The following is a 15,825-nucleotide window of genomic DNA, read 5'->3' on the forward strand; positions in this document are numbered from 1 at the left end:
TTATATACATACATACACACATAGATATATACAAATATATACATATATATGTTCATGGACCCTAGGTTAAGAAACCTTGAGATGATCTCTAATTTTCCTTGTAGTTCCACATCTTAAAAATTTAGGAAAACTTTATTCAGAAATTAAGGCTTTTTTTCTTTTTGGTGGAGGTGAGGAAAGGGTAGTGTATATATTTGTACTCGCCTAAGAAGATAAACCTATTTTTTTAGAGTGACACAAAGAATCTGGAAAGGATGGGTTTTAAATGTCTTGCCTATTTATTCCCACAAATGACTCACTCATTCCCTTCTTTGGGAAGTGGGGAGAAAAGGAAAAGCCTTATTCTGAAGATACTTTGCATCTCTTAAGGAAGGGGAGAATGGGGTTGAGAAAGGGGCCAATGGAGCTAGGTAGCATAGTAAATAGAGGGCATCTTCCAACTGCCTTCAAGTCATCAAACAGTTATTCATAATAGTATGTATTTGTATAATACCTTAATATTCACAACAGGCCTGTGAACTAGGTCGTGAAAGTATTATTAGATCCAATTTACAGGGTGAGTAAAGGAAGGTTCACAAAGGTGAACCAATTAATCTATGGTGACATATGTAAATATCTGAGTCAGGAGTAGAATTCATTCATTCACTCAATTCATTCCTTCAACCACACAGTAAAGCATGCAGGCAAAAAAGCCATTTATCAAGTACCTACTATGTTCTAGGTCCTTGGGGATTGAGTGAAAAATGAAAATCTCTTGACTTCTGGTACACGACGATCTACCACCATTCCCCCTCCGGAGTCCAATAATGATAGCGAACATATACTGCTTTAAGTTTTGAGAAGTGCCTTAAATAGCTTATCTTATTTGATCCTCACAACAACCCTGTGAAGTAGGAAATAAGTAGAATGATCTCCGTTTTACAAATGAAGAAACTAGGCACAGGCAGACTGACTTGTCCAAGGGTCACGCAGCTAGCGTCTTGGGCTAGGGTCCGTGCTGGGTACTGGGGAGACAAACCTTGAACCTGAGGAGGATGGTCTACGCTCCAGAGAGCTCCAGCTGGGTGTTCCTCGCTTTCTAGGCTCAAGGAACCCACCCCTCGCCCAGTTCCCGAGGCCGGGCTGTTCAGGACTTCCTGCCTGCTGCAGAGGCTCAGTGCAGAGGCTGGGGACGGGGGCGGGGCAGGGGCGGGGCAGGCGCGTACCAAGTGAGCCGGAGCTACAGGAACCACCTCCCCAGTCGCCCCTAACCCTCCCTCTTTCCTCCTTCTTCCTCCCTTCTCCCTCCTCCGCAGTGCTCAGGTGAGAAGTCGGAGGTAAGGAGGCTGGAGAAGGGAGGGGAAGGACCATAAGGCGCGCGCTGGAGGGAGGTGTCCAGCCGTGGTGCCTCCTACATCGCGGCCCCGCCTTCGTAATAGAGTCTGGTCTGGGAAGGGTGGGGGCATGAATGACGGGCCAGTCCTGGGGCGCTTGGCTGGAGGGGCGGGTCACTGAGGAGTGATCGCTGCTTGTCCCTTCCTCTCTCCTAGTCCTCTGTCTCCCCTCTCTCTCGAGTCAGCGCCAAACTTCAGCGCAACGTGTTCCATCTCCAGCCTTCTCCCGTCGCTTTTGGTAGCTGCTCCTCTCCCCTATCCCCGCCCTCTCGGCCATCCCTCCAGCCCGCCCTCTCCGCCCCTAAGCCGCCGCCTCCTCCTTCCCTCCCTCCCTCCCCCTTCCCCATGCGCCTCCACCTCGTTTCCTCTTTTCTCTCCGCCGGTTTCCTTTTGTTTTCCTCGGTGGCGATGAGCGCAGAGTTGGACCGGTGGCTTGAGCGGGAGTGGGGCCAGCGCTGCTAGCCTGCTATCTGGGCGCTAAGCGGACGCCACCTCCACGTCGCTCCTCGCAGCCCCAGAAGGAGAGTCCCGGTGCCGCGGTCAGTAATCGGGAGCCGGAGGCGGAGCAGGAGCGGGAGCCACAACTTGGGGGACCTGCTGCCTCTTGGTAAGGACCCGGTAAGAAGCTGGAAGCAAAAGAGGTGTGTGTGTGTGTGTGTGTGTGTGTGTGTGTGTGTGTGTGTGTGTGTGTGTGTGTGTGTACTGGGTTAGGCTACGCTGTTTCTGAATGTTGGCCACCCTCCCCTCTGTCCCTCGCTAAGGTTTCACTGGCCAAGGGGCATCTTCGAGACTAGGGAGACCCATACCAAAATCAGCTTAAGTCAAAGGATCCGTCACCCCACAGAGCGCATTTCCCTGCCTGGGAGCCTCGCTAATTCACTCAGCATGAAATATTATGGATTAGAGTTATTATCTGCGTGTGTGCCTCATCCCAATACTAGGTTGTGAGCTTCCTGAGGGCAGGGAGCGTATTTTATCTGTAAAGAGCTGGAGTTGAAGCAAGAGGTCCTGGGTGTGAATCCCGTCTCTGTCACTAACTGGCCACGTGACCTTGGGCTAGTCGTTCCTCCTCTCTGGGCCTCGGTTTCCCCATTTGGAAAGCGAGGATCTGTGTCTGGACCATCTTTAAGGTCCCTTACAAACACTAACACCATATGATTTGAATTGGGTATCTTTCTCTGCCCAGTACCGGGCTCTGCGCCCAACAGGCATTAGATAGATGCTAGTCGACTGAATTTTTTGAACGCTCCTCTCTCGATGACTCCTCTTGCCTGGCCTCATCCTACTGGCTTGTACACAGTGCAGGGACTTGAGACCCCTGTCCCCTGAGAATGAATTTGCCGGGCTGGATCGTCTCACCGTCTGCCTGAGTGAGGAGACCAGGGAATCTGAGGTTGCAGCGCAGTTTGGTTGCTGAGTTTGTGCGTGCAGGTCCCCTCCCCTAACCTCCCAGCCTTGTGGGAATTTCCTTGGTAGTGGTGGTGAAAGGAACCGTGATCCTCGGCTGATGCTCCCGATTCCTTGATGGAGAGGCGGTTCTCGGAGGTCTTGCCCCATGGTTTCCTTGAGATTTGAACGCGGCAGGTGGAGAATGATTAACGATTCTGAATTTTCAGGCAAAGGGGAGGAGGCTCTTGACTGCAGTTTATGGGGTCGGGAGCTAGTACTGCCACCTTGCATTCTCATCCTTGCCTGCTGGAGACCAGCCTCGATCCCTTGATCTCTCTCTGCAGCAGGGGTTGGGGTGGTGGTGGTGGTGTGTGTATCCCAGCTCTTTCTCCTTCCTTAGTCTCCCACACCCCTCATGCTCCCATTTCGGTAGTGTTGGGTAGATTTCAAAGTTAAACTTCACTGACGTTTGTTCATTATTTTCATTTTTCTAAAGTCTATTTATTTTGCTTTATGGTAACTGGTTGGTTCTGGGATTTTCATTTTGTCTTATGTTTATTTGGTAGCTTCAGCCTCTTTAATTTAATGGGAGGGCCCAGAATCGGGGAAACTTTAAGCCCTGGTTAATCTTTTACCTCCTGGTACACTTTCAGCCTGAGCTTAAAACTGAGAATTGTCCTCTCGAATTCCCAAATCTTACCAGTGGAGTTACAGGATTGACTCTTCCCGGGGATATACATCCTCGTGGTAGGTAACTCACACTACCGTTTCCAAGAGTCTAGTGTGGTTTTTCTTGGAGGCAACGCGGGAAGGGGCTCCTCTCCTGTCTCCAGGACAAACTGCAGTAATTCAAAAAGCCTTCTAGCTTTTGAATGCGAATGCTCAGGCTTGTGAAATGTTTGAGACTAGCAGTGAATGGCTGCAAGTGGGACTGCGATTGCGCGATCTTTGTAACTGGACTCAGTCAGCCCCGTCTGAGCTCCCTCTCAATTCAGCTTGGCCTCAGTTCTTAGTCACAGTTGAATGCCCTTCCCATTTCCTCCCATCCAGTATCAGACTCCTTCCCCTGCACAAGATTGTTGAGCAGAAAATTTCATCCTTTTTTCTGTGCTTAGTGACTTTTCATCACCAAAATCTCCCTGGTTAGGAATTGTCCTCTTCTAGTTCACTCTCCATCCCTGAAACAAGTCAGCCTCTCAACTGATCAGCAAAGGGAGGGGGTGGTTATGGGACACCCCCTCACCACCCATATCTTCATATTTCTTTTATGTATTTGTTTTAAGTCTTCAGTTTTGAAACCTCCCACTCACAAAATTACACTCTGCTGAGTGTGTGTGCCTCAAACCATTACCAAGATTAGCTCTCCCTCACATACAGAGGCTCTTGCCAGCTCTGCTTCACTGTTTCCTAGTGTCATTGGAAAGTAAAGCTATGGTAACGATCTGCCTCAGCTTTGAGGTGTGTCTCTCCCTTGGGAACTGCTCCTACCACTTGATACTACCAGAGGACCTTCAGTGACTTTCAGAGATGAGCTGTTAACCCCATTTCTACTGGCCTCTTCCCTCCCTTCATCCCAGCAATTTCAAGACAAACAGCAAAACATTAAAAGACACCCAAATAAGCCATATTGGATCCAGGGAATGGCAGACCCCGTCTATATTTGAGACAGCTTCAAAATGATCTGCTTGTCATTGATGTCATGACTACAGGTTAACAGCTTGGTTTTACTGGAGTATCGGATTTGATTCCTGAGTCATAAGTATCTCTGTAGTAAATGGTTTCAGGGAAGCTGGAATGCTTTGTGGCTTTTGAGACTGAAAACACAAATCTCTTCTGTTAGCTTTGTATAGTTCAACTTTGGAGTGGACTGAAAAGCTTAGACTGTAGGTGATATGTGAACCCAATCCCTGATTTTTCTTCTGAACTTGATGGTAGTGACACATCTAGAATGCAACCTATTTCTGATTCCTAAAATGATTTTGTATCCTTCTGGAGAAAATTGGTCTTGCATCTGTGAGTCGTCCTCTTCAAACCCATAATCAGATAATCAGATTCAATAATAATAAATTTTTAAAATTAGCTTGTCTTTCACAGCACTGAAGACAGACCCAGTGCTTTTTTCTTGTTGAAACTAGGCTTTTGTTTCAAGCAAATCAGTATTTTGATCCCAGATCCATTTCTATTCAACTGCAGGCTCTCTTGGAAAAGAACACGTAATTATAGAGAGGCTCGGTGGTTTCAGTAGATAATGTACCAGATTGAAAATCCAGGGAGCTGTATTCTATTCTGGGCTTTGCCACTGACTTATGGTGTGACTTTATGCCCCTTTCCATCACTGTCCTCTGTCTGAATCAATTTTTTTTCCCCTTTATGAAACAGGAAATCAACTTTGTTGTGAGAACATTTTGCGAATATACTGAAAGTTGGTCTGCTCCATGTAGGAAAAAGAATAAGATAAACCTCGGTAAACCTTGCTCAAACCTCTCTATAATAAGGTTAGCCAGAACCCTACTCATTTCCAGTAAGATCTGTAGTGCTATGATTTTAGTACCATGATACTATGTGGACAGTCCTGGATATACTGTCACTTTTATGGAGTTCAATGCTGAAACAGAAATAGAAGAAACTGGAATATAAAGGCTTATGGTTTCTATTTGTACTGGCTGATATGGTTGTATGTATCAGCCTGGGAGTGAATTGAATGTATTTGTTGATCCAGATTTTTCTTCATTTATGCAAACTGCATCATGAGATGAGTTTCCTTGTCACTGAAGACATTTAATCAGAGGCTTTGTAGACAACTTGGTGAAGGGGTATGTGTGTGTGTGTGTGTGTGTGTGTGTGTGTGTGTATGTGTGTATGTGTATGTGGGGGGTTAGAGCTTCACACCGGTGGGCAAGGGATGACCTCAAAACCTAACTAAGGAGTCTACTTGTAGTATGGTAGGAAGAACACTGGATTGGCAGTTAGTAATCCTGGGTTCTAGTGACTTTGTCACTGGTCTCTGTAACATTGAATGTATTACTTGTGAATAAGCTCTTGTGACCTTGGATAAGTCACTTCCTTTCATTAGACCTCTGTTTCCTCATACGTAAAATGACTGGTCTGGACTAGATGATGCCTGTGATTCTAGGACCAAGATCCACTTTCCTTTCTTCCTCTTATTCCCTTTCCTAGAAGAGGCAATTCTGTTTCCTCACAGTATGTCTTTCAGCAAGCCAGCTTTTGAATGATTTAAGAAGTTGGGGAGACATCATTGTGGTGAGATACTGAGCTTAGGTATGAACCAATGATGATGAAGAATCCTTGTAGAAAGATCCAAGCTCCAACAGGTAAGATACACTTGAAGCCACTCAGGTTACCTTTAGAGTGGTGTGCTATTTATACTAGAGCTGATCACTCTGAGACATACTAAATTGTGTGTGTTTGATTGTGGAAAAAAGCTTTAATTTCATCAGCTACAAGTATAGATTTGAGGATTATACATTTTTAAAGCAATTTGTCAGTACTGCTTGATGTCATTTATGCCTGGGAAGTTATGCTGTAACGACTATGGGCATGTTGTATTTTTAGGGACAAAGCTCTCCCACATCATCTGCTGGGTTTGCCACATGTTCAGATGTATGTATTTATGTCTTTCTGGATCTTTCACAATTCAATTAAACAAACATTTCTTAAATCTGTATTTGTGTATAGAGGAAGGCAGACTGCACGGTATAGTGGAAAAGTTTAGGGATTAGAAGACCTGGGTTTAATGACCCTGCCAATTGCTATCGATGTGACTCCTACCTGTTTAGTCCTTAGTTGCTTCATGTGCCTCTCAGAACACTCTGAAAGAAACAAAACAACTTAAAACAGTGACACCTAATGCACCAAGGGCTGGAATATGGATGTGGTTCAGGTAGAGAGATGAAAAGATTGGCAGGCTTATACTTTGGTCCTTGTGGTTGATCTATCTATATCTATATCTATATCTATATCTATATCTATATCTATATCTATATCTATATCTATATCTATATCTATATCTATATCTATATCTATATCTATATCTATATCTATATCTGTATCTATACCTATATCTATATCTATATCTATTTTAAATGTTTATTAATATAATAAAAGGTTGAAATAATTTTGACTCCCTTACATCATATCACTAATTCTATTTTAAGGTTATAATAAACTAATGACCCCAGCTAGTTCGTTCAGTGGGTAGAAGCAGCTGGCTCAGAATCAGGAAGACCTGAGTTCAAATCTGTCCTTAGACACTTACTAGCTGTGTGACCTGGGTAAGTCACTTCACCCTGTTTGCCTCAGTTTCCTCATCTGTAAAGTGAGCTAGAGAAGGAAATGGCAAACCACTTCAGTATCTTTGCCAAGAAAACCCCAAATGGGGTCATGAAGAGACAGCCATGACTGCACAAGAACAAACTGGACAAATGACCCCGATTTCTTTTTTAAAAATTGTTGTATTTTTCTCAGTTACATGTGAAAAACAATTTTTAATATTCATTAAAAAAATTTGGGTTCCAAGTTTTCTCCCTCTGTCCTTACTCCCTCTTTGAGAAGGAAAGCAATTTGCTGTAGATTATACATGTGCAGTCCTGTAAAAATATTTCCATGTTAACCATGTTGCAAAAGAAAACAGATTAAAAAAAAACAACAATCCAAGAAAAATTTAAAAAAAATAATATGCTTTGATCTGCATTCACACGCCATCAGTTCATTCTCTGGAGGTGGATGGCATTTTTCATCATTAGTCCTTTGGAATTATCCTGGGGCATATTGCTGAGAGTATTGAAGTCATTCACAGATGATAAGCATACAATATTGCTATTACTGTGAACAATGGTCTCCTGGTTCTGCTCACTGAACCTTGCACCAGTTCACATAAGTTTTCCCTGGTTTTTCTGAAATCATCCTGTTTGTCATTTCTTATAGCACAATAGTATTCCATCACAATCATACACCACAACTTGTTTAGCCATTCCCCAATTGATGGGCATCCCCTCTATTTCTAATTCTTTGCTGTTGCAAAAAGAACTCCTATAAATACTTTTGTGCATATAGGTCTTTTTCATTTTTCTTTGAACTGTTTAGGATTCAGACCTAATAGTGGCATTGCTAGATCAAAGAGTGTGTATAGTTTTATAGCCTTTTGGACACAGTTCCAAATTACTCTCCAGAATGGCCAATCAATTTACAACTCCATAAATGGTTCATTAGATTTTCAATTTTTCCACGTCCCTTCCAACATTCATTATTTTCCTTTTCTGTAATATTAGCCAATCTGATACGTGTGAGGTGGTACTTCAGTTTTTTTTTTCTTGCATGAGGCAATCAGGGTTAAGTGACTTGCCCAGAGTCACACAGCTAGTTAAGTGTCAAGTGTCTGAGGCTGGATTTGAACTCAGGTCCTGCTGACTTCAGGTCCTGTGCTCTATCCACTGCACCACCTACCTGCCCCAGTACTTATTTGCATTTCTCTAATCAGTAGTGATATAGAGTATTTTTTATGTGATTTTTGATATCTTTGATTTATTTGTATGAAAACTTTCTTTTCATATCCTTTGACCATATATCATTTGGGGAATGACTCATATTCTTATAATTTGACTCTATATATTTCAAAAATGAAGACTTTATCAGAGAAACTTGATGTAAAAATATTTTCCCCAGTTTCCTGCTTTCCTTCTAATCTTGGCTACATTGGTTTTGTTTGTGCAAAATCTTTTTAAATTTAATGTTATCAAAATTATCCATCCTATATCCCATAATGCTGTCCCTCTTACATTTGTTCTATGGGCAGTCAAGTGATGAAGTGGATGGAATGATAAAGTTGGGGTCAGGAACACCTGAGTTCAAATCTGACGTCGGACAGTTATTGGCTAAGTAATCCTGGGCAAGTCACTTAACTTCTGTTTGCCCTAGTTTGCTCATCTGTAAAATGGGGACTAATAGTAGCATCTATCTCCCAAGATTGTTAGGTTAAAATGAGATAATACTTGTGAAATGTACTACAAACCTTAAAGTTATATGGAAATACTTGTTTATTATTAGTGCCTTCCAGGACTGTCATGGGGATAAAATGAGACAGTATTTGTAAAATACTTTGTAAACCTTAAAATACTGTATAAATGTTAGCTGTGATGATGATGATGATGATGATGATGATGATGATGCCATTGCTGCTGCTGTTGATGAGGATAGTACTGATGTTTGCTGAGGGGTTTGGCCAGAAGAGATAACCAGAGTGATAGAGGTATGGAAGATGGAGGTATCTCTACATCTGCCTCGGAACACATGGATCTTAATTTTCTCCTCCAAAATGTAATTTCTTAGCTGAAACTACCCAGTCCAGGTATTATGCTTTCAATGATTTACGACACTGCTTACTTGATAAAATCTTCAACCTGTTTTCCATAGTCATTAAGAAATACTCCACCTGTCAAAGTGTACTGCTGGCTTGAAGCGATACTAAACCTGACATTTGAAAGTAGTCAGAGAATTTTCTGAAGTCGATTGTGAAAGGAACAGATTCTGTCTTTAGGGTAAAGGAGCAAGTAGTGATAGAAAGGCACCTAATCTTATCACACTGGCTCCATATACATAATATGATAGACACCTAAATCCAGAGAGAGTAAGAAAGGAATACAATATAAAATGCTTGATGGCCAAAACAGTTTTCTTTGGTTTCTGGTATCCCCAGTATATATAGCACCATTCTGGAAAGGGTCCAGGGATCATAGATTTAGAGTTGGAATGATTCTCTGAATTTCCCATAATTGTTACTTCTTACTGTCCTGGTTATATTCTATTTTATTCATATCCTGTAGTTTATCCAGCCATTCCCAATCGGAAGGGTGTTGTTGTTGAGTCCTTTCTGTTGTACCTGACTCTTAGTGACCCCATTTGGGGTTTTCTTGGTAAAGACATTGGAGGGCTTTGCCATTCCTTCTCTGACTCATTTTACAGATCGAGAAATTGAGGCAAACAGGGTTAAGAGACTTGTCCAGGGTCACACAGCTAGTCGGTTTCTGAGGTCAGACTGGAATCCAGGCCAGGTGCTCTATCCACAGTGCTACCTAGCTGCTCCAATTTGAAGGATACCCAACACCTTTTACTTTTCTTTTTTAAAATTAAATTAAATTAAATTAAATAATTAATTAATTAATTTTTTTTTTATTGATTGATTGATTGGTGAGGTGATTGGGGTTAAGTGACTTGCCCAGGGTCGCACAACTAAAAAGTGTTGAGTGTCTGAGTCTGAACTCAGGTCCTCCTGACTCCAAGACCAGAGCTCTATTCGCTGTGCCACCTAGCTGCCCCTAACACCTTTTACTTTTCAAAAGACATTGTAATATAGTTAAAAAACAAAAACAAAAACAAAAACTTTTTGAACTTAGAATCAGGAGACCTGTATTTTGAGTCCCAGCTCTCATACTTACTAGCTGTGTGACCATGGGCAAAATCACTTAACCCCTCTGTACCTCAATTTCTTCATGCATAAATTAAAGTTTATGATACTTTCACAGCCTATGTTGTGAGTGTTTACTTTTGTAAATTTTATAGCACTAGAGAAATATGTTGTTAATAATAGTGGTAGTACTAATCAAATACATTTTCCTTCTATTATTTTATTTTTCAAGAAAAGGTGTAAACTAATTACATAGATGAGGAAATTGAAGTGTCTAAGTGAAATGACTTGTCTAAGGTCACTTAGCTATTGATTGACTAACAGAGATAGGCCTCTTCCTGAGGCTGTATCCCAGAGTGGTAATCCTTTTACTAGATTTCCAATAAACTCTTTCCTTTCCAGTGCTATCATGTTCATTGGATTATTGCAAAAATGAAAAGATGGTCCCTCCATGGTAGACTCTCAGAATTTGACCCCATTTTGCCATAGGCCTTTGGATAATGGGACTCAACCTTTTATAATTTCTTTTAGAATTCAAATTTACTTGGTGTGTTTTGAGTCAGACTTTGGAGAAAAGTCGTTAGGTATCAGAACCCAATGGCAGAAACTTACAGAAAGCCAAAAGGGTATCCCAGGGAAAGGTTTTTTATTTTGCACCTTGGAAAGCTGCCATTTTGGAATACATGAATCTCAAAAAACAATTTGTGGGCATCTTTGTACTTATCTCCCTAGAATCTCTCAAAAAGATGTAGAAGAATGATGATAATTCCCAAATTTAGGTGTGGAAATGGCATGGCTATTCAAATAGGTGTCAGTGTGATTCATCACCAAGAATTGAACAGTGCCCATTGTTATAGAATCTTGGTTTTCCCTATTTCCGTGAATGGAGAGCATTTGCTGAAATTGTTGTAAGCATAGGCTCTTTGGCTAAAGTTACCCTCTCAGGGCTGCTCTCAAAATTAGCAATCCTACATAAGTATGTGTAGCCCATAGTTCTCCTTCCTCTTTGAGTGGTCAGGGCTTCTGCCTTCCTTTCTGTGCATGAGGCTGCAGTTTCTGGGACACAGAATTGATCATTTTAATAGTGCCCCAGTCCCCCATTTTCCAGTTTTAGGTCATTTCTTCATTATGACTTTGTGATCTATTTTTTTGCTGGGCCATTTTAATGTACTTTGTGTAATGAAGGCTTGTTCAAGGATGAATAATTTTCTTTCTCTGGGACTCAATTTTCTCAATTGGGATTGGAAAGTGGTGGTCTGGATCTCTGAGGTCCCTTCCAGCTCTAAATCCTGTGTTTCTAAGTCATAACAATGATGATTGTGGGATGATAGCTTGGCACTTTGGGAGTCTTGGTAGATAATGATATAATAGCTCACTTTTTTTTTGTAGTTGTTTAGAACTTATAAGGACAACTAGGTGGTGCAGTGAATAGAGTGCTGGGCCTGAAGTCAGGAAGACTCGTCTTCTTGAGTTCAAATCTAGCCTCAGACACTTACTCACTAGCTGTGTGACCCTGGGCAGGTCACTTAACCCTGTTTGCCTCAGTATTCTCATCTGTAAACTGACCTGGAGAAGAAAATGACAAACCACTCCAGAATTTTTGCCAAGAAAATCCCAAATGGGGTCACAAAGAGTGGGACAGGTCTAAAATGACTGAACAACAACTACTGGGCTCATAGTGATTTTGACATAATGACCTTGTGAGATAAATAGTATAAGTATTATCCCAACTTTACATAATAAACAAGGTAATGATCTGAGAAGGAAAATGATATATTTGTGGCCACACAGGTATTAAATTACAAATTGGGATTCACCCTGCTGTGGGATTTAGAGCCAAAAGGACCTTAGAGATCATCTAGCCCAGCTTCCTCATTTTGACTTTGGTGGATCTCTGCTCTCATGATGGTGGTAACCACAACAGCAACAATTATAACAGTGACAATAATAATAATACCTAGTATCCATCCATCCATCCATCCATCTCTCTATTTATCTATCTATCTATCTATCTGATGACTTTTACGTTTCCATTTGTTATATTAGTTGATCCTCACAGCAATTGTGTGTGGTAAGTGCTTTTATCAGCCCTAATTTGTGGATAAGAAAACTGAGGCTATGAGAGGTTAAGTTACTTGCCCAGGATGAGATAGCTATTAAATATATGGAGTAGGACTTGAACTCGGCTCTTCTTGAATCTCAAGCCTAGCAATACTTTCTCCAATTGTGCACAACCAAACCCATCCATACCTTTTTTTTGTTTGGTTAGGGTTAAGTGACTTGCCCAGGGTCACACAGCTAGTAAGTGTTATGTGTCTGAGGCCTGATTTGAACTCAAGTCCTCCTGAGTCCAGGGCCCACGCTCGATCCACTGTATCACTTAGCTGCCCCACCATCCACACCTCTTATTCTGCATGACTCTCTCTTGTTAATGTCTTCCTATAATTTCTTTCCAGGGAGTCCATCCAATGTCTGAGGGTCTTTCCTTTGACCAAGGATTCTTAACCCTTTTTGTGTCATGGACCCCTCTGATAGTTTAGTGAAGCAAATGAACACCTTGTCTGAATAATGGTTTTAAGTAATTAAAAGAAATGTTAAATTTCAGTTAGAAATTAGTAAAAATAAAGATGTAGCTTTTTTTCTTATCCAACTTCACACACACCCTGAAAATCTATCATTGATGAAGCACAGATTAAGAGACCGTGCTCTAGACATTATTAGGTGTATGTAGGCTGCATGAGTTATCCTTTGTTCTTGCTTTTCTAGTCATGTATTTCTCTGATGATATCCTTCATGACATTTGTCTTGTGCAGTTCTATATTGGTGATACAATGTAGCTCATGCGTAACATGTGCTTCTCCATTGTTTTCATTAGTGACCCAGTGCTTCAGTTCTTTGTAGATTCTGTTATCCCATAACTTGCAGCCTTGCTGTATCACTGGAAGAATAGTGATGTTAAAGAGATGGACTTTTGTTTGTGTATTGTCATTAAAAATACTCCCCAGTTTCCAAATCAGTCTAGACTGGTCTCCTCATCTTCATAGGCTAATAGATAAGGGACCTAGAATAGACCTTAGAGGCCATCTAATCCAAATCTCCTCATTTTACATATGAGGAAACTGAGGCCACAAGAGAGATTAAGTATCACAGAGGTAGTAAGTGGCAAAGCCAGGTTTTGGATGCTAATTCTCTAATTTTAGATCTGGTTGTTCTTTCTCCTTCACCTCTTACTTCTGGGCTCACTTCATTGCTGATCAGCAATTCCCCCATTTATTTATTTCTTCATTCATCCATTTTTTTTAACTTATTCATTCATTCACCTATTTATTTATTTTTTACAGATGAAAAAATCAAGATCTGGAGAGGGTGGTTGTGACTTTCCCAAATTTATAAGGGTAGGAGGTACAAGAGACTGGAAGTGAAATCAGATCTTCTGACTTCAAAACCAGCATTCACCTCACTACACCCTACTGTCTCCTTCTGGGTTGTCTGATTCAGAGCCCACTGTCCACTTACTGACAAAAGGAAGAGAAAAACCTGTGAGGCTCCCCAACCTCTATTCTCTGCCTTTGCCAGAGAATACCTCAACCACCCACTTCAAGGTGCTTTATTAAAGATCTCCTAATTGTTTGAGAGGAAACCAATTGCTATTAATATGACAATACTATGTCACATCATAATGTAAGCAATCAATTATTGTCTCTTAAGGATAGGAAGGATAGGAATGCAAGACACAAGTAGTAGCCATTTTTGTGCCTTCTTTACTCAAAAGAAAAAGTCAGTCACCTGATTTTTTTTTATTACTTTTCAAACCAAACCTTTTATCAGCAAATTCTGTAGTATTTGCCAAAGGTTAGTAAACAGTAGCCAATTTTTTTCCCGTGGAGGTGTATATAGAGGATTGTTGTCTTATTTTTAAAATTTTTTTAACTTACTAAAATTTATTTTTATTATATACTACATATTAATATACATGATATTTATATATTATAATATATTTATTAATTTATGTTATTAGTGATATCTTATTATTCCTGATTGTTTTTATTACACATAAATCTGTAATACTAAAAGCTTTTGAATTTGGGCATAAGTTCTACCAACTGGGGGCAATAATTTGTTTTTGCTGTGACTCAGTTTCCCAATTTGTAAAATATCAAGGATTTTGTGATTTTTTTTTTAAAGAATACTGGTCTAAAACTGTTCTAAACATATTTAGACCATTTGGTATGACCAGACATTTAATACAGAAGTCCGAGTTGCCTGTGGCTTTCAGGTAGAAGGCTCTTCTTTCTCTTTCTGAGTTCCTTGATGGTTTTATTGTTCTAGGCCCTTTTTGGGGGTTGGGGGTGAGGGTGGGGTGGTGGAACATTTAAAATTTAAAAAAAATTAAAAAACATTTTTAAAGAGAAAATAGTAGCAAAAATAGAAGCTTTATTTTAAAAAATAATCAAGATGGCTTAAAGGTCATTGTGGACCTTAGTAAAAAGATTGCTACTCAAATTCTATCAGAAAGATATGATTTGACCTTGAGCAATTATTTTAAATCATTTCTCCTTTATTTCCTTATCTGTCATATAGTTTGAACTACATGAAATTAATGTTTAAACCAGCCCCCATCCTTCATCTTTGTCTACATTTCTTCTAAATCAATTTCCAATGTAATGTTTTCCTCCCCCCACTGTTCTTTTGCCATTCTTTTTCAAAAAGTCCATAGTTGTCTGTGTATTTTCTATGGGTATTTCTAACTAATTCATCCTCAGCTTATCCCAAGATTCCTTAGTTTCACTCTAATACCTCTTTCTTTTTGACCTTTTTTTTGTTTTGTATTTTGCTTATTTCTTCTTTTAATTCCTTTAGTACGACCAAGCAATACTACTTCTAGGTCTGTATCCCAAAGAGATCATAAAAATGGAAAAAGGACCCTCAAGTATAAAAATATTTATAGCATCTCTTTTTGTGGTGGCAAAGGATTGGAAATTGAAAGGATACTCATCAATTGGGGAATGGCTGAACAAGCTGTGGTATATGAATGTAATGGAATACTATTGTGCTATAAGAAATGATGAGCAGGCAGACTTCAAAAAAACTTGGAAAGCCTTACATGAACTGATGCAGACTGAAATAAGCAGAACAAGGAGAACACTGTATGCAGTAACAACCACATTATGGGATGACTGACTTTGATAGACTTGATTCTTCACAGCAACACAAGAACCTAACGCAACTACAAAAGATTCATGATGGAAATTGTTCTCCACACCTAGAGAAAGAAATATGGAGTCTGAACGCAGAGGGAAGCTTACTATTTGTTCTCCTTTTCCTTTGTTGTTTTGTTTTATTGCTTCATTCTCATGGTTCCTCCCCATTAGTTCTAAATGTTCTTTAACATCATGACTAATGGGAAAATATGCTTAACATGAATATAGATGGAGAGCCTATATCAGATTGTACGCTTGGGGTGGGGAGGAGGAGGAAGAAGTAGAAAAGGGAGAAAATTTAAAACCAAAATCTTATGGAAGTGTTGAAGACTAAAAATAAATAAATTAATTTATAAATTTTCTTCAGTATGGAAAGTACCAATTTTACTTTTTCTTAAGGAAATTCTAGCTTTGTTTCTGATGCTATTTTAAGGCTTGATTT

The 15,825-nt window shown here is 40.3% G+C and overlaps 1 protein-coding gene across 7 annotated transcripts in view; it reads left to right on the plus strand.

Annotated features, from left to right (window-relative positions):
- The first annotated feature begins 1,237 nt into the window (after nt 1-1,237).
- Nucleotides 1,238-15,825, plus strand: part of HPCAL1 (hippocalcin like 1) — a 192,228-nt gene continuing 177,640 nt past the window's right edge. For 2 of the 7 annotated variants that reach the window (XM_020992670.2, XM_020992672.2), the window contains exon 1: nt 1,463-1,980. The gene's annotated coding sequence lies outside the window, so the exon portion shown is untranslated. Of the gene's footprint in view, nt 1,317-1,462; nt 2,015-15,825 lie in introns of those variants that run through there. The other 5 variants (XM_020992673.2, XM_020992671.2, XM_020992667.2 and 2 more) reach the window with 4 other exon arrangements.

The sequence above is a fragment of the Phascolarctos cinereus genome, unplaced genomic scaffold, assembly GCF_003287225.1.
Source record: "Phascolarctos cinereus isolate Bilbo 61053 unplaced genomic scaffold, phaCin_HiC Scaffold_2;HRSCAF=192, whole genome shotgun sequence".
NCBI lineage: Eukaryota > Metazoa > Chordata > Mammalia > Diprotodontia > Phascolarctidae > Phascolarctos > Phascolarctos cinereus.